Raw genomic sequence first — 19,790 nt, forward strand, 5'->3', positions numbered from 1 at the left:
CCATATAAAATTCAAACGTGGCAACCCCTCAGCACCGCTACCATTGCTGCACGAGAGACATTCGCTAACGATATAGTGCACAGGATTGATGACGGCGATATGCATGTGGGCAGCATTTGGTTTACTGACGAAGGTTATTTTTACCTGGCGGCTTCGTCAATAAACAGAACTGGTGCATATGGGGAACCGAAAAGCCCCATGTTGCAGTCCCATCGTCCCTGCATCCTCAAAAAGTACTGGTCTGGGCCGCCATTTCTTCCAAAGGAATCATTGGCCCATTTTTCAGGTCCGAAACGATTACTGCATCACGATATCTGGACATTTTTCGTGAATTTCTGGCGGTACAAACTGCCATAGACGACACTGCGAACACCTCGTGGTTTATGCAAGATGGTGCCCGGCCACGTCGCACGGCCAACGTCTTTAATTTCCTGAATGAATATTTCGATGATCGTGTGATTGCTTTGGGCTATCCGAAACATACAGGAGGCGGCGTGGATTGGCCTCCCTATTCGTCAGACATGAACACCTGTGACTTCTTTCTGTGGGGACACTTGAAAGACCAGGTGTACCGCCAGAATCCAGAAACAATTGAGCAGCTGAAGCAGTACACCTCATCTGCATGTGAAGCCATTCCGCCAGAAACATTGTCAAAGGTTGCGGGTAATTTCATTCAGAGACTACGCCATATTGTTGCTACGCATTGTGGATATGTGGAAAATATCGTACTATAGAGTTTCCCAGACCGCAGCGCCATCTGTTGTTGACAATTGTAACTACTGTAATTTCGAAAGTTTGCCTGCCTGAAAATGTACTGTTGTCCCAATCATATTGCAACAAACGGTGTATTTCTATCGCTGCTCGTTTAGTTTGTATTGCCGTTTCAAATACAGCGGTCATTTTTGAAACACCCTGTACATTCTACACATCAATGTGAGTAGTCGTTTAGTCGCCACTTCCACCAGCGATTTTAAAGATTCTGATGGAATGTTATGTATCCCTTCTGCCTCATTTGATCTTAAGTTGTTCAAAGCCCTTTTAATTTTTGATTGTAATGCTGCATCTCTTACCTCCTCCCTGTCGACTCCTGTTTCTTCGTCTATGACGTAATCAGGCGAAGCGTCTACCTGGCACAGGCTTTACATACTCCAGCCACCTATCCACTCTCTTTCTGCACTTAGTAGTGGAATTTCCATTGCACCCTTAATGTTACTGTCAAATGGTTCAAATGGGTCTGAGCACTATGGGACTTAACTGCTGAGGTCATCAGTACCCTAGAACTTAGAACTACTTAAACCTAACTAACCTAAGGACATCACACACATCCATGCCCGAGACAGGATTCGAACCTGCGACAGTAGCGGTCGCGCGGCTCCAGACTGTAGCGCCTAGAACCGCTCGGCCACTCTGTCCGGCAATGTCACTGCCCTTGCTTTTAATGCATCGGAGGTTGTTCTAACTTTCCTGTATGCAGAGTCAGTCGTTCCGATAGTCATTTATTTTTCGATTTCTTCATATTTTCATGCACCCATTTTGCCTTAGCTACCCTGTGTTATCTACACTCCTGGAAATGGAAAAAAGAACAGATTGACACCGGTGTGTCAGACCCACCATACTTGCTCCGGACACTGCGAGAGGGCTGTACAAGCAATGATCACACGCACGGCACAGCGGACACACCAGGAACCGCGGTGTTGGCCGTCGAATGGCGCTAGCTGCACAGCATTTGTGCACCGCCGCCGTCAGTGTCAGCCAGTTTGCCGTGGCATACGGAGCTCCATCGCAGTCTTTAACACTGGTAGCATGCCTCGACAGCGTGGACGTGAACCGTATGTGCAGTTGACGGACTTTGAGCGAGGGCGTATAGTGGGCATGCGGGAGGCCGGATGGACGTACCGCCGAATTGCTCAACACGTGGGGCATGAGGTCTCCACAGTACATCGATGTTGTCGCCAGTAGTCGGCGGAAGGTGCACGTGCTCGTCGACCTGGGACCGGACCGCAGCGACGCACGGATGCACGCCAAGACCGTAGGATCCTACGCAGTGCCGTAGGGGACCGCACCGCCACTTCCCAGCAAATTAGGGACACTGTTGCTCCTGGGGTATCGGCGAGGACCATTCGCAACTGTCTCCATGAAGCTGGGCTACGGTCCCGCACACCGTTAGGCCGTCTTCCGCTCACGCCCCAACATCGTGCAGCCCGCCTCCAGTAGTGTCGCGACAGGCGTGAATGGAGGGACGAATGGAGACGTGTCGTCTTCAGCGATGAGAGTCGCTTCTGCCTTGGTGCCAATGATGGTCGTATGCGTGTTTGGCGCCGTGCAGGTGAGCGCCACAATCAGGACTGCATACGACCGAGGCACACAGGGCCAACAGCCGGCATCATGGTGTGGGGAGCGATCTCCTACACTGGCCGTACACCTCTGGTGATCGTCGAGGGGACACTGAATAGTGCACGGTACATCCAAACCGTCATCGAACCCATCGTTCTACCATTCCTAGACCGGCAAGGGAACTTGCTGTTCCAACAGGACAATGCACGTCCGCATGTATCCCGTGCCACCCAACGTGCTCTAGAAGGTGTAAGTCAACTACCCTGGCCAGCAAGATCTCCGGATCTGTCCCCCATTGAGCATGTTTGGGATTGGATGAAGCGTCGTCTCATGCGATCTGCATGTCCAGCACGAACGCTGGTCCAAGTGAGGCGCCAGGTGGAAATGGCATAGCAAGCCGTTCCAGAGGACTACATCCAGCATCTCTACGATCGTATCCATGGGAGAATAGCAGCCTGCATTGCTGCGAAAGGTGGATATACACTGTACTAGTGCCGACATTGTGCATGCTCTGTTGCCTGTGTCTATGTGCCTGTGGTTCTGTCAGTGTGATCATGTGATGTATCTGACACCAGGAATGTGTCAATAAAGTTTCCCCTTCCTGGGACAATGAATTCACGGTGTTCTTATTTCAATTTCCAGGAGTATTTATTTGGTATCTAAGTGACTTGTATGTCTTTACTTCACTGCATATTTTTGTATTTTCGCTTTCATTACATCTATACAAGCAAAACTAACGGCTCAGAATAGCTGTCACTTACATGTGATCTTTCTCTCCACCCCTTCCAGTAGCATGGGGGTTTTCCGATAGATCACGGCACTAACTGAGCCTTATGGTCAAGAACCCCGTCTTGTCCCGTAACTCCTTCTCTACTACTACAGCCCCCTATCGATCTATCATTGCGGCGTGTCTTCGAGTTCTACCATAGGTCCCATAGAAGCACAACTCAATGTACCCCATACCATAATACTGCTCTCACTACGGCGCAGTGCATGTTTCGTGCAGGCATTCGCCTTCATGACTTCGTGCAAAGATCCAACCACCGACCTTGTGTAACAACATCGATGCAGAAATACCGCGGAGACAGCGAAGACAAGACTAGACTAATTACAGTATGCACGGTGACATTTGAACAGTCAATTTTCCTGTGCTTCATTCGCAAATGAAACAGAAGAAGCCACGAACATCTACAGTGGGAGGTACGTTCTGTGCTGTAGTTCAAAGTTTTCTTTTCGAGCATAGAAGTAGAATAGTTTTATAACTCGACAATGGCATCTCGACCTGGAAGTTTCAACAGAAGTGTGGATGCCGTCCGAAGAGCTGGGCGGCAAAGCAAGGGTAGCACCTCGCTTCGCAGCCACAACAGAGTATAGTCGCTGCAAGCCCCACCTACAAATCAAAAACGGCCGCGTAGCCACGCCTCCTTGGGCTTCGCTACGCAGCCGCAATCAATGGTCTGCTTACGGCTGAGTAGAGGAATGCTCGTCCCAGTAAAGTTCCGCTCTATCTCCTCCCGGAGCAAACCAAAGAACCCATCGTTGTGCTGGCGAGTGTATTTTCATTTGGCACAACACGAACCAAACACTGCTCATGAGAGCCTGCCTGTTACCTCACAAGTTTGGGGCATAGCTCACAAATTTCTATGGAGCGAGCATTCGGATGCTCAGTACAAGAACTTTGTACGCAACATCTCCTGCAGCTCAAGTCATGTGACTTTGGGACGGCACATTTTAGCCCGTACAGCGCTTCGCGCATTTTGAGTGTTATTACTTCGCTGCTGCAGATAGATCATGTTCAGAAATACCGTGGGACTTTGAATACGCATTTTACAGACATCTTAACAGTTTGATAGCAGGAACTGAAGGTGACTTAAAGATGCAAAGAGCAATGGTATTGCGTTTTTTCGCCACAGTAATGTAGCTCACATTCGGTTTTTTCGGTAATGGGATAAGAAGTGACAGCTAACAATTTTTTTACGTTTTCCACTGCACTTATTCATATTGTCGAATCTGTGTTCTAATTAGTTACGTTACAATGGCACTGTAGACGAAGCCGGAGTGATTTTCAGTTTTTGCTTTATTTACACTTCTGCTTTTTACAGATAAGTAAAATACCTATAACACCTTTTTGCCATCTCATCAGAAAAGTAAAACTGCCCACTATGCACAAAACAAATAAATAATAAAAATAGGGGATCAGTGGTCGAATTTTGGAGTAATAGAAGAAGTGATACCCAAAAATATTTTTTTTACGTTTCTGTTGCGCTGATTCATACTGTCGAATCTTTTCTAATTAATTACTTTAGAATGACACTGAGAAGGATACTGTCTCATGCAGAAATACTTATATACACACACAAGGGTTTGAGAACCTGCGTAAATTGGAGGATTTTAATCAGACTGTCATGTACGGTATAAATTTTACCTGTAGGAACATGGCACCAGTATGTATACATTGACTGTCATTTTACTCAAACACACTTGCAAATTTGTCTAGCACTTTTCTCGTAAAACATGGCCATAAAATAGCAGAGAATATCTCAATAATGGTTCAAATGGCTCTGAGCACTATGGAACTTAACATCTGAGGTCATCAGTCCGCTATAACTTAGAGCTACTTAACCTAACTAACCTAAGGACATCACACATATTCATACCCTAGGCAGGATTCGAACCTGCGACTGTGGCAGCAGCGCGGTTCCGAACTGAAGCGCCAAGAACCCCTCGGTCACAGCGGCCGGCTATCTCAATAATAGAAGACTATACAGGGTGTACATAAAGTCTGGGAACACTTTCAATTATTTATTGCACAAGAACCAAACATTGAACAGATATCATACATACGTCATTTTGAAGAGAAACCCTGAAACTTTTTTTTTCATGTATGCCGCCACAGCGTAGCTTGGTAATTTGCCGATAGTTAGCTGCCGCAATGATAGATCGACCATGCTACAGAAGGGGACAGCTGTTTCATAAAATGGTCTCCCCGATCACCAGATCTCACTCCGAGTGACTTTTTTCAGTGGGGACGCATTAAAGATCTATATGAATATGAAGGTGGTATCTTCTGACGGCATCGTAAGGTCTTGATTTAATTGACATTTCATTCTAGAGCGCTGCATGGTCGCCGATGGTATCCGTTCTTTCGGACATGCTGGAAAGAACAGATACCATCTTCATATAGTTAAGGCTAACCGGCCATTGACATTTTTCTTCTGAGCGTATGCACACGTATTGCCTGAACTCTTACGGGACTCGGTAAGATTGTCTGCCGCGAGTAATGAGTGTAATGGGCAGGGGTACTACGAATGTAGTGTGTGGACATGAGCTGGGAATGTGGGTCTCACAGGGAGCGAGCAAGGGATAAGTCCTTGCAGTAACACTGTCCTCTGTGCCTTAGGTGGCTCAGATGGATAGAGCGTCTGCCATATAAGCAGAAGATCCTGGGTTCGAGTCCCCGTTTGGTCACACATTTTCAACTGTTCCCGTTTGTGTATATCAATGCATGTCGACAGGGTAGGGTCTTGATTTAATTATCATTTCATTCAAGATCTGGTGTTTGTACCGCCTCTACCACGTAATGTAGCAGAGCTCCGGGAGAGAATGCGGGAAGCGACTGCCACAGTCGACGATGCAGAGCTGGGACGGGTATGGCAAGAACTCAGTTACCGTATTGATGTCTCCCAGGTCACTCTTCCAAATGTATTATGTATGATATCTGTACAATGTTTAGTTCTTCTGCAATAAATAATTGACGGTGTTTCCGGAATTTATGTACACCCTGTATAATACGATTTCTCGACGTTTATCAACATATAAAGTGCCTCATATCAATATAACATTTACAATTGTAGATTTGTTGTGCATACCTATGAAAAGTAATTGGCCCGCCTTTCACATGATTCTGTTCACATCTGTAGCAATAACACTGCACCATATCTGTTACCAAACATCAGACGTGCAGAAACGTACACCAATGAGCCAAAACATTATTACCACCTGTTTAACATTTCGTCGGTCCACTTTTCAAACACAGTAAGCAGAGATTCTGCTTGGCATGGATTCTACAAGTCCTCGATAGGTTTCCAGAAGTTTGTGGCAAGAGATGTCCACTCACAGGTCACTAAATGACGGAAAATTACGGGACGGTGGTTTATGGGCACGCAGTTGGCGCCCCATGTGTTCCAACGGGTACAGATCAGGGGCATTTGCTGACTAAGACATCAATGTCAGCTCACTATCACGCTCCTCCAACCACTGCAGCACGAATCTGACCTTGTGTCGCTGAGAGGTATCCTGCTGGAAGATGTCACCGTCATCACAGAAGGCTTCAACCATGAAGGGAAGCAGATGGTCCGCAATAATATTCACTTGATTCACTGCTGTCATGGTGTCTTCGAGTTCTACCATAGGTCCCATAGAAGCACAACTCAATGTACCCCATACCATAATACTGCTCTCACTACGGCGCAGTGCATGTTTCGTGCAGGCATTCGCCTTCATGACTTCGTGCAAAGATCCAACCACCGACCTTGTGTAACAAGAAATGTGATTCATTTGACAGCCGACACGTTTCTATTGATCCACAGTGAAAACTCAGTGATGCGGTGCCACTACAATCGTAGCTGACGATATCGTTTGGTCACCGGAGGAATACATTATTGTTGTTGTGGTCTTCAGTCCTGAGACTGGTTTGATGCAGCTCTCCATGCTACTCTATCTTGTGCAAGCTTCTTCATCTCCCAGTACCTAATGCAACCTACATCCTTCTGAAACTGCTTAGTGTATTCATCTCTTGGTCACCCTCTACGATTTTTACCCTCCACGCTGCCCTCCAGTACTAAATTGGTGATTCCTTGAAGCCTCAGAACATGTCCTACCAACGGATCTCTTCTTCTAGTCAAGTTGTGCCACAAACTTCTCTTGTGATCTACCCATCTAATGTTCAACATTCTTCTATAGCACCACATTTCGAAAGCTTCTATTCTCTTCTTGTCCAAATTATTTATGGTCCACGTTTCACTTCCATACATGGCTACACTCCATACAAATACTTTCAGAAACTACTTCCTGACACTTAAATCTATTCTCGATGTTAACAAATTCCTCTTCTTCAGAAACGCTTTCCTTGCCATTGCCAGTCTACATTTTATATCCTCTCTACTTCGACAATCATCAGTTGTTTTGATCCCCAAATAGCGAAACTCATTCAGTACTTTAAGTGTCTCATTTCCTAATCTAATTCCCTCAGCATCACCCGACTTAATTCGACTACGTACCATTATCCTCGATTTGCTTTTGGTGAAGTTCATCTTATATCCTCCTTTCAGGATAATGTTCATTCCGTTGAACTACTCTTCCAAGTCCTTTGCCGTCTCTGACAGAGTTACAATGTCATCGGCGAACCTCAAAGTTTTTATTTCTTCTCCATGGATTTTAAGACCTACTCCGAACTTTTCTTTTGTTTCCTTTACTGCTTGCTCAATATACAGATTGAATAACATTAGGGAGAGGCTACAACCCTGTCTCATTCCCTTCCCAACTACTGCTTCCCTTTCATGCCCCTCGACTCTTATAACGGCCATCTGGTTTCTGTACAAATTACAAATAGCCTTTCGCTCCCTGTATTTTACCCCTGCCGCCTTTAGAATGTGAGAGTATCCCAGTCACTATTGTCAAAAGCTTTCTCTAAGTCTACAAATGCTCCGACCGTTGGTTTGCCTTTCGTTAATCCTTCTTCTAAGGTGAGTCGTAAGATCAGTACTGCCTCACATGTTCCAATATTTGTACGGAATCCAAACTGACCTTCCCTGACGTCGGCTTCTATCAGTTTTTCCATTTGTCTGTAATGAATTCGAGTTAGTATTTTGCAGCTGAGACTTATTAAACTGGTAGTTAGGTAATTTTCATACCTGTCAACATCTGATTTCTTTGGGATTGGAATTATTATATTCTTCTTGATGTATGAGGGTATTTCGCCTGTCTCATACATCTTGCTCACCTGATGGTAGAGTTTTGTTAGGCCTGGCTCTCCCAAGGCTGTCAGTAGTTCTAATGGAATGTTGTCTACTCCCGGGGCCTTGTTTTGACTCAGGTCTTTCAGTGCTCTGTCAAACTCTTCACGCAGTATCATATCTCCCATTTCATCTTCATCTACATTCTCTTCCATTTCCATAATATTATCCTCAAGTACATCGCCCTTGTATAGACCCTCTATATACTCCTTCCGCCTTTGTGCTTTCCCTTCTTTGCTTAGAACTGTGTTTCCATCTGAGCGCTTGATATTCATACAAGTGGTTCCCTTTTCCCTAACGGTCTCTTTAATTTTCCTGTATGGGTCGTGAGATGTGGAGCTCCATGTTCAACAATGGCCTTTGAACGGTCTGCTCCGAAACACTTGTGCCTGCACCAGCAATGTACTCTGACGTCAGATCCGCCGCAGGTTGCTGCCTATCTTGTATAACACAGTGGCGGTGCTCCGACCTCTTACGTTTTGTGATGAGACGAGGACGCCCAGTAACATAAGGCCTACGCGTTATTGCACCATCCTCCAACCACTTTCCATAGTTGCTCACGATAGTAATACGTAAACAGACGACCGGCATCGACGTGTCAGAGATTATCTTTTCCATCCGCAGCGCCACGAAAACTCCCTTTGTCAAAACCGCTTATATCAGTGGATTTCCGCATTAGTGGCCTGTATCTTCGCTACAGTGACTGCCTATTCGTCTCTCTTTCGCTTACATTCTTTCCGTACCGTGTGACAAGCCCGCAACATCACCAGGAGGCATTCAGCCTCGCGGTAGGCAGAGGTCATTAAGTTTTGGCTCATCAGTGTACACAGGGTGAAAAGTATTTAAACCGACAAACTCTGAGAGGTTGTAGGGGACATCAAAACAAATATTTTTCCCTAATGTCATTTTTTCCTATGAGGATTACGTAAACCGGTGGAAGCCTTATTACGCTCTTCAGTTGTTAGAGGGCGTATTACGCTCTTCCGTTGTAGGCAACTGCTGTCCACCAGTGTAGTAGGGCATTCTCTCTGTTTACTCATGCATCGATACACCTGGAGAGAGTACACTGATATGGTTGGTGCGTACTACGTAGCGCCCCACAACGGACGAACTGCACAGCGGGTTTATCAACAACAATATCCTAATCGCCGTATCCCGCATCATACGGCCTTTGCTGCTGTGTACCAACGTCTGCGTGATACCGGGTCATTTTGCAGATTAACTGGACAGGGACGCCGTCGCACGGCAAGAACGGTGCAATTTGAGGAAGCTGTCTTGCAGCATCTGGAGCGGGATCCTACAGTCAGCACTCGTGCAATTACACATAACATGGGGACGAATCAGACAAATGTAAGAACAGTCCTTCGAGAGCAATTGTTACGTCCGTTTCACTTACAGCGTGTCCACAACCTGGAACCAGTTGATTATCCACCCAGAGCACAGTTTTCGCAGTGGTACCTGGAACGGTGTGAAGTGCATCCCACATTTCCTTCTTCTGTGTTGTTTACCGATGAAGCAACGTTCGGGCGTGATGGAGTCTTCAACATGCACAATTCGCATGTTTGGAGTGAGGATAACCCACATGCCACAGTTACTAGCGCTAATCAAGTGCGGTTCTTCGTTAATGTGTGGGTCGGTGTTGTTGGGGGGCACTTTAATTGGGCTCTATCTGCTACCTAGGCCATTAAATGACAGGCACTATTACAATTTTCTCGCCAGAGCACTGCCAGAATTGCTGGAAGACGTCCCGCTCCCTACAAGACAACGCATGTGGTTCCAACACGACGGGGCGCCGGCACATTTCAGTCGTCGTGTGCGTCGATTCCTGGACCGACGGTTCCCAGAAACGTGGATTGGCAGAGGTGGTCTTTTACCATGGCCTGCTCGATCCACAGATATGTCCTCTCTGGACTTTTTTGTGTGGGGAGAAATGCACAACCTTGTTTACGCAACTCCTGTTGCACCAGAAGAGGTTCTGGATGCCCGGATACTAGCAGCAGTGGGAATAATTCAGAATACTCCTGGGGTTTTTGCCCGTGTCAGACAGAGCATGATCCGACAGTGTAACCTTTGTTTACTTGTCGATGGAGGCATTTTTGAAAATCTACTGTAATTGAAATTGGGTTGTGTTAATGTGTTGTCTCTCGGTCATAAAAAAATGGAAAAGTGTTTCTTGGTTTAATTAATTTACCGCCAGAGAAATCTTCCTGTACCGGTTGAAATACTCCTCATAGGAAAAAATGACATTAGGGAAAAATATTTGTTTTGATTTCCCCTACAACCTGCCAGAGTTTGTCGGTTAAAATAGTTTTCACCCGTATACAACAAGGCGAATGCGTGTAATATTCAAGTTTCGACAAGCATCGTCGTCGCAGACTCACGTGACTAGCCCGGTCTGATGGAGAGAAAATGTGTGCGGTTCTAGGCGCTACAGTCTGGAACCGCGTGACCACTACGGTCGCAGGTTCGAATCCTGTTGTGGTTGGCAGGAGAGCCAACACTGTGTTACTAAAGGAGGCCGAAATGCACACGTTTTAGCTCACGCAGGCTGGCGTGAGGTCTGGAACATGACAACGGAATTAGAATTGAGAAAAACGGACGTAGCTGGTGGAATACTGAACTTTAATCCATTAATGACGAACGTCGCTCTTGTCGGTACATGATTTACAATATCAATAGAAACTGATCATGGCGCCTTGCTAGGTCGTAGCAAATAACGTAGCTATGCTAACAATCGTCTCGGCAAGTGAGAGCGTAGAAGTCAGTGAACCATCGCTAGCGAAGTAGGCTGTACAACTGGGGCGAGTGCTAGGAAGTCTCTCTAGACCTGCCGTGTGGCGGCGCTCGGTCTGCAATCACTGATAGTGGCGACACGCGGGTCCGACGTATACTAACGGACCGCGGCCGATTTAAAGGCTACCACCTAGCAAGTGTGGTGTCTGGCTGTGACACCACAAATCCTGCTTCGGGCATGGATGTGTGTGGTGTCCTTAGGTTCGTTAGGTTTAAGTAGTTCTAAGTTCTAGGGGACTGATAACCACAGATGTTAAGTCCCATAGTGCTCAGAGCCATTTGAACCATTTTTGAGAAAATGTGCATTAAGCTACGGTCGCTCGATAGAAATACACTCCTGGAAATGGAAAAAAGAACACATTGACACCGGTGTGTCAGACCCACCATACTTGCTCCGGACACTGCGAGAGGGCTGTACAAGCAATGATCACACGCACGGCACAGCGGACACACCAGGAACCGCGGTGTTGGCCGTCGAATGGCGCTAGCTGCGCAGCATTTGTGCACCGCCGCCGTCAGTGTCAGCCAGTTTGCCGTGGCATACGGAGCTCCATCGCAGTCTTTAACACTGGTAGCATGCCGCGACAGCGTGGACGTGAACCGTATGTGCAGTTGACGGACTTTGAGCGAGGGCGTATTGTGGACATGCGGGAGGCCGGGTGGACGTACCGCCGAATTGCTCAACACGTGGGGCGTGAGGTCTCCACAGTACATCGATGTTGTCGCCAGTGGTCGGCGGAAGGTGCACGTGCCCGTCGACCTGGGACCGGACCGCAGCGACGCACGGATGCACGCCAAGACCGTAGGATCCTACGCAGTGCCGTAGGGGACCGCACCGCCACTTCCCAGCAAATTAGGGACACTGTTGCTCCTGGGGTATCGGCGAGGACCATTCGCAACCGTCTCCATGAAGCTGGGCTATGGTCCCGCACACCGTTAGGCCGTCTTCTGCTCACGCCCCAACATCGTGCAGCCCGCCACCAGTGGTGTCGCGACAGGCGTGAATGGAGGGACGAATGGAGACGTGTCGTCTTCAGCGATGAGAGTCGCTTCTGCCTTGGTGCTACTGATGGTCGTATGGGTGTTTGGCGCTGTGCAGGTGAGCGCCACAATCAGGACTGCATACGACCGAGGCACACAGGGCCAACACCCGGCATCATGGTGTGGGGAGCGATCTCCTACACTGGCCGTACACCTCTGGTGATCGTCGAGGTTACACTGAATAGTGCACGGTGCATCCAAACAGTCATCGTACCCATCGTTCTACCATTCCTAGACCGGCAAGGGAACTTGCTGTTCCAACAGGACAATGCACGTCCGCATGTATCCCGTGCCACCCAACATGCTCTAGAAGGTGTAAGTCAACTACCCTGGCCAGCAAGATCTCCGGATCTGTCCCCCATTGAACATGATTGGGTCTGGATGAAGCGTCGTCTAACGCGGTCTGCACGTCCAGCACGAACGCTGGTCCAACTGAGGCGCCAGGTGGAAATGGCATGGCAAGCCGTTCCACAGGACTACATCCAGCATCTCTACGATCGTCTCCATGGGAGAATAGCAGCCTGCATTGCTGCGAAAGGTGGATATACACTGTACTAGTGCCGACATTGTGCATGCTCTGTTGCCTGTGTCTATGTGCCTGTGGTTCTGTCAGTGTGATCATGTGATGTATCTGACACCAGGAATGTGTCAATAAAGTTTCCCCTTTCTGGGACAATGAATTCACGGTGTTCTTATTTCAATTTCCAGGAGTGTACATACTCAACAGTTTGTAGGTAAGATCAGACTAATGAGTAATGACACATTGTGCCGCGCACCTGAAGTGATGCGCAGACACTGTCAGCACTTGTGAAAAGTCGTCAGAAGATGGCGGCCCCCTACGCCGCTGAGTGAGGCGCCTGGCTTCGGTGGCGACCAGCGGCTGCCGCGGTTTCCTCAGCCTGGCAGCCGGCCAGAGCCGCGCCGGACCTAATAACGGTCGCCACGGCTCCACTGCAACCTGCAGCTCAACCGCTCGCAGGCACACCGCCTCCCCGTCCGCCGGAGGCCTCAGCTGCCGTGCGCACTCAGCGACTGTCTTCATTCGTGTGATCCTTATCAGTACGCAGATGGGCCAATGTCTTACTGTTTCGTCTTTTTCTGTTTTAATGTGGGAAGGCTTATTGCTCGACAAAACGAATCGCAGAGTCTGCGGCAGAAGAAACTAGGTACGGGATGACGGAAGATTATTATCAATATTCGATATAATCGAATACCGCCTTGTTAAATATCAACGTCGACGAGCAACAGTAAGAAAAAATATTGATATTTCGGTATATCGGTGCCAAAAAGTTGCTTTTCAAATTCAGATTATAATGTGTGTTTGCATATATTATTTGAAACTGTGAGGAGTCGGTTTTACTAATCAATAAAAAGTTAAGGAAAAACTAAATTTAATTACATATTTTATATATAACTAGAGAAATCTCAGGAAAAAGTTATACTACAGTATACGAAGAACAGATTCTTAACTTAAAAACAATTTTGAGAGAGAGAGCTATACAAATTAAAAATACAGTAGTTACTTTCGTAGACTTCAAGAAGGCCTACGACTCAGTTGACAGACGAACACTATTCCAGATACTTTATGAATCAGGGATGGATGAAAACACCAGAAGACTAAGAACAAACGCTCGCAGATACAACATCAAGAATTAAGTTTCAAGGCGAAATTTCTGAACCATTCAAAATCAAAACAGGAGTTCGGCAAGGAGACGGACTGTCCCCAATTCTCCTTAACTTGGTTTTAGATAAAATAGTAAAAACATGGGAAAGTACATTAAAAAAGAGAGGCGGGACCATGGAAAGAACAAATCTGAAGTGAAATGTTTAGCCTTTGCGGATGATACGGATTTTGAAAACTGAAACCCGAACAGACGCAACAGTTATGCTTGATCTGTTACACGTGATTGCTAAAAAGACTGGGCTAAAAATATCCTATGAAAAAACCAAGTATATAGTACACAAACATAATATAGAAAAGTTTATGAAAACAAAGTATGGAAAAATTAAAAGAGTTGACAGAGTCAAATACCTGGGGGAGTGGATCCAAGTCAATGGACTGGATAAAACAACAATTAAAGACAAAATAAAAAAGGTAGAATTGGCATATAGATTAACACAAAACTACTACAATAAGAAATCAATATCCATACAAGCGAAGATTGAACATTATAATTCGGTTATTAGGACAAAGCAACGTATGGATCAGAGTGCCTAACATTGAATAAGAAAGCTGAATTAAGAGAACTAGAAAAAAAGAGGGAGAAAAATACTAAGAAAAATTCTAGGTCCTGAGAAAAACAAGGAAAATAGGTGAATTAAAAGGAGAAATGAAGACCTATACAAAAATACAGAAAAGATTACAGGTACAATGAGAAAGAGACGGCTAAAATTTTATGGAGATTTAAAAAGAATGGAAGAAACAGGGATTACAAAGAAAATTTTTAATTGCGTTAGTAAGCTGTAAAAAACTGTAGGATGGATAGAAGCAGTAAATAAAGACGCCAACAAAAGAGGTGTTACAGAAGAAATAATACGTGACATGAATCACTTTAGGCTACTTATAGAAAACGCAAACTATGAAGAAGATGAGCCAAAACCTCGACCCACGAGAGTGGGGACAGATGAGCAGAGACAAGCAGTTGGCGAGAAAATGAAGAAGTACTGGGAAGAACAGAAGAAAAAGAAACACCATAAGTCTTAAGTTGTATACGGTCCATAGCTGGCCAAATTCATAAATTAAAAAAAGTATATGAACAAACAGACAGAAAAAAGAAAATAACCAAAATCACCGAAAATGCGGATAAAATAAGTGAGAAAATTGTCTATTACAAACCTTTTATTTTCTAAGGAACTTAAAAAAATTAATTTGTTCTTATGTTCTGCTTTTAATCTGCATCTACTTGTTTGTGCAGGTATCACTTCATCACTTTTTGAAAATAGTCTTCCTGCTGGAATAGATAAATATGCCAAACTATTTTGATATGGACTGGAATTGTATAGATATGTTTCCTTCCAAATTGTGATTGGGTTATCTCCTAACCGTCCAGGGGTAGCATTCATAAATAGATCGATAATTTTGGACAGTGTCTTAAGTGTCTACAGCTCCTCTCTCTTTTTTAACTTCCACATCTTTTGAACAATATTTTGATGGCCTCTTCACAGGGAAATTCCGTTTCCTCAATGGCCAGCACCTGCCTGTTTCCGATCCAAAGTTTTTGGATGTTGAGACTTATAAAGAGCTTTTTAGTTTTAAGTGTTACCAGTTTCGGACTACCTTCCCACAATAACTGCACTTCATTTAATTACACGCCACGTACAGCAGAAACAGAATACATTTTGAGAGTTGCTTTTCAAATATTTCTATCGACCTTACTTTATAGTGAGAGGAGGTTACAAAAATGCACACTAGACAAGAGTTAAAATATCTCTAAGAACCTGAAATAAAATATTGTAGGTAGCGTTTTTGTGTTGGAAATATTTCAGTAGTAAGTTGAGTTTTCTCTGTTATGAGTTAGATGATAATTATAATACTACACGATTATATCGCAACAAAATATCGATATTCCCATATGTTGGCTGGGAAAATATCGACTATAAATATCGTGTAACTGATTCCGATGTATCACATTGTCCTGTATCCCAACCCTAGAGGGAACTAAGTTGGTCACTTGACCAGCAGAGTTGGCGGTAGAAGCTCCCTGCCAGCAGGCTGCACTGTTGCCAACTTTCAACTGCCAAGTGCAAAGGCTGCAAGAGAAAACAATAGTCGTCTATGGAGTTGCGATAACACTGGGGCTTTACTTTAGAGACGTACACAAAATCGCGTTGCGTGACTGGTTGTTATGTTCGATATACTGTGATTTTCAAACCATTGATTGACCATTAGTCTGCGAATTTCATTACCTTTCCTCTATTGTACACTTCCTCCATTATTATCATCCAGCTTCATCATCACTGTCTGGTCGAAGATTTGCCGCTGCAGCACGCCTGCGGCTAAAGAATCAGACTTCCCTATACTTGTATTCGTCCATTAAATCCAGGTCTTGTATTTTCTTCCACAACCATAGGATGTAGTGAAATCTGCAACCCTAAGGGTTTGTTTTCAGGGAAAGCTGCGTTCATAACAGTAGTTGTAGCCATTCCAAAGTCTAGAACTGTAGTCTTCGGTTACCATCCAGGCATCTTATTTTTGAACCCAGAAGAAAAGTCTTTCATACGTATTTTGACTTTTGTCTGGGAGCAAAGCAATTAAAACAGAAAATGGTTTCACCTCTTCTTTTGTGCTTCTGATGTCGACGTGTATGGTGTACAGTTGTTTGAAATGTTTCGAAGAACTGTCAGATGTTACGTCCGTAAGAACAGTTTCTTTTTGACACAGGAGTTTCTCCGCTTTCTCACAAACGAACACCAGGATTCTTTTGTCAGGAACAGACCTATCAACAATTTTGAAAAAACGATTACTTCTTTTAACTGAAAAATATCTTCTCTCATTGTCTGTTCAATCTAAGAACTAATACCAGAAATATGGATCGTCCCAATAGCTTCCCTTCTTGTTTTACACAGTGCAATATTGGAGTTCTCACAACTTGGCGTATTTACGACGAAATCTAAACTTAATCTTCCGGATCCTGAAATTTCTCTTTAGAAATTTGGGAAACAGGCACTGTCCTTTCTTCGTGGACTTGTTTCCTGCAGTTATGTATTGGTTTCTTAACCTGCAGGTCCGCTTCGTCTGGTGGCCAGTAATGTTGCTTTTTAGCCATGATTTCGCCATTTGCAATTTTTAAACTGCCTCGGCACTTACTGCATTCGGAAACCACGCACATCCAGTTCGTATACCGTACTAATCACATTTTCTATGCACGGGTTAGCAACGATCGCCCTTGAGAAGACGTCTTCCATTTCTTTGTTGTAGTTATTTCCATTTCTCAGCGGTGCATAGTTTTCAAGTAGCTTAGGGCTACGACACTATATGGAATCGTAGGCTGTCGGCAAGGGCACTGGCCGACTGACTGACAAAGAGGGGTGGGTCATAAACCGCATATGCCACAGATCACAATGCTTGAGAAGTCGCTTTTTTTTAAGTGACAGTTTTACAGAATCTGACTGTTATTTCAATCACGAATAGAAGTCGCAAGTAGCAACCAAAAGTAGCGTTTAAGATTTTGCCATATACCACCTGTTAATCGACGTTCACCCTTCGTTTTAGGAACCTTGTGTCTCATGTTATAAATGTAGAAATGAACCAAGAAGATACTATGCTCTGACAAAAATTTTACAGTTGATGTTTTATCTGGCAGTAGCACTGATACATTTGGCAAGAGTGTGATGCTGAACATCACCCGAACCCTCTCTTTCCCCCTGAACCCTTGGTTGTGTAGTGCAGCTCCAGGCCTAGGTTAGGCTGAAAAGTGATAATTGGCTGAGTGTTGGTGTATGCCAAATAAAGGTTGCTGTGGCCAGTGGCGGATTAATGAAGTTTTGTGGGTGGGGGCGGTTGCCTAGAAGAGAAAGAAAACCCAAGGGTCCTCCTCTTGAAAATTAAGAAAAAAAACCTTCAAAAACTACTGTGTCTAGCTGTTTTGATGCTTAAAAATATCAAACAATTGCAAACATGTATTTTATTTCTGACAAAAAGTTTTAAATTCTTGAAATGTGTAGCATTCTCAACCCTTTTCTGACTAACTTCTTTTATATAATTGTTAACACACTGCAAACAGTTTGGATATGCTTCTAAATTCTGGGCCAACAGTCTAACAATAGTAGCAGTGAAAACAATGGGAACAAAGCAGATAGTGCCCTGAGGGAAACTCAAAGCTAGTGCTGCTGTGGCAGAAAGAGAAGCCCAGTTAATATTTTCTTTCGTCCTAGCGTAACAGTGGGTTCTTTGCTTGTCCTGGGAGAAGGTTCATCAAATTATAACACATGACATATTAGTTCTCTTTATTACATTAATGAATAAAAGATTTACTTAAGTTTCACGCAGTTCTTTGCAAAAGGATTGGTTGATAATTCACAACATTCACCGTGAAAGCATCACTTGATACACAGATTAACAAGCTGTTCCCTTTCAGTAGAAAATGCATCATTTGCAACAGCACATTTCATCAGAAACTTTAACTGTCACTGTCCTATACAATGATGAGGACTGTTGTAACTCAAACTGGGCTGACTTCAGCGTATGACCGCTGGTATGCTTAGATGGAGGCGTGGTCTTCTGGAGTGCCCCTCATTGGTTGCTGCAGATTGCAGTGACAACCTCTCGCTAACGCCAGTATTACACTATCAAATTTCTTTGTCAAAGATGTGATCAAATATTCCGTCAAATATATTTGACAAAGATCTTTGACGTAGCGCTAGAAGGGGTATTACACTGTCATCAATTTTTTTGTCAAAGTTCAAGATAGCTGACAACAACAACTCGTTATTAATCGCAGCAGTTGCACGTACCGCAACTGCATTGCGTGCAACTCACATTTTCCACATCCACGAGGATCTTCTCAGCACGGATTTATGGAGGGAAAAACTAATCTAATCTGGGTGAAGCCGTGGGTTTTACGACGTCACGATAAAAGCATTCAACAAAACTTGTTACGTGAGCTTATAGTGGAAGACGTCAAGTCGAACATCAATTACTTAAGAATGGACGAGCATACATTTCTGTATGTGCTCAGCGAAGTGTATCCTCATATCACAAAGCACAATATTCACTTAAGAACTGCTACATCTTCAGAAGACAGGCTCACTGTAACACTCCGATTCCTTGTTACTGGAGAGGGTTATGTTAGTTTAGGTTAGGTTAAGTTAGGTCAGGTCAGGTCTCCAATCTTCTTAATCTATTTTTGTATTCAGGGTGCCTCACGTTGTAAAGCGCCTCATCAGCTTCATACATCTCTATTAATTTTGTAGTTGTCGGCACACTCAAATTGTATTTACAGGCGATGTTTATAAAAACACTATAGATGACAGAACGCTGCAGCGATGCTAGCGCTCCATGTGGTAACATGTCACATTGCAGGAACAGATGACAAGCGATTTCTTTGATCAAATCTACAGCGAGGCCCTAGATTTGATCAAATATGGGACGACATTTGACAAAGTTCCTATCATACCATCAAATATCTTTGACAAAGATTTTTGACAAAGATATTTGACAAAGAAATTTGATAGTGTAATACAGGCCTAACGTCTGTGGTGTCGATATGCGTTGCCGACGTTGGTGTGGCACCGCGATATCTGGACGATACCACAAAGGTTGCGGTAAGAGACTTATCCTGAGCGTGGCCTAAGTTTGCGCCGTGTTTAAATGCACTTTTCATCATAAAAACTAAAACTGCAGGGTAAATCCAGAAAATGTATTAGATAATGCACAAGGATCTAACGGGGGATACAAACTACGAAAAATGCAAAGGGGAGAGGCACAATGTAACTTTTAGCGAATGTTCAACAGTAGTGTATTCACACGTGGATATTTTTTCCAATACTACAATACATAGATAAACTTTTGTGTGTATCTTCAAGTAGAGCTCTTAAACTATCCCCCATCGCAATTTTTAACTGGAAGGTCTGTACGTCCAGCTTCAAAACACATAAGCAAGCATTTAT

Source organism: Schistocerca gregaria, chromosome 2 (assembly GCF_023897955.1).
Source record: "Schistocerca gregaria isolate iqSchGreg1 chromosome 2, iqSchGreg1.2, whole genome shotgun sequence".
Classification (NCBI taxonomy): Eukaryota; Metazoa; Arthropoda; class Insecta; order Orthoptera; family Acrididae; genus Schistocerca; species Schistocerca gregaria.